This window comes from Penaeus japonicus, unplaced genomic scaffold, assembly GCF_977035675.1.
Source record: "Penaeus japonicus unplaced genomic scaffold, GWHDUDI00000001_assembly GWHDUDI00000002, whole genome shotgun sequence".
In the NCBI taxonomy this organism is placed as follows: domain Eukaryota; kingdom Metazoa; phylum Arthropoda; class Malacostraca; order Decapoda; family Penaeidae; genus Penaeus; species Penaeus japonicus.
The window spans coordinates 38,455,491-38,455,880 of record NW_028234404.1 but is presented as its reverse complement, the minus strand read 5'-3'; the positions used below and the strand labels follow the sequence as shown (position 1 = coordinate 38,455,880).

At 32.6% G+C, this 390-nt stretch overlaps 1 protein-coding gene across 1 annotated transcript in view; it reads right to left on the bottom strand.

Moving 5' to 3' along the window:
* Window positions 1-342: 342 nt before the first annotated feature.
* LOC122254717 (uncharacterized) overlaps window positions 343-390 on the bottom strand; it is a 32,371-nt gene continuing 32,323 nt past the window's right edge. The window contains exon 21 of the mRNA XM_086550694.1: window positions 343-390. This exon is cut by the window's right edge and continues 893 nt beyond it. The gene's annotated coding sequence lies outside the window, so the exon portion shown is untranslated.

Sequence of the window (390 nt, the reverse complement as noted above, 5' to 3'; positions counted from 1 at the left end):
GTGAATTCCGGTCTGGTCAAGCCCATTCCTTGAACGAGCTAGGCTTTTGTGTCAGACCTCGAGGCTAGAAAAACAAAAATTTCCATCCGGCAAACTTCATTCGCATAATCAAATGTCAAGTTGCGTGTGAAAGTCAGTATTGTGAAGTGACATCTCCAAATATATGCTTAGCAAGTCTCTCAAATGCAGTAATGTACAATATCAAAAAAATAAAATAAAATAAACAAATATCAATCATTATCTTGAAGAAAGAAAGAACTTCCAATCCATATGTCCATTAATATTATGTACTTTCTCTTTATGTTCTATAAAAGGTAAGGGAAAGAGAAGTAAAAGTTGAACTGAAAGAAAATACTATATTTTCTGGATTTCTCCAATTCTACTATATAT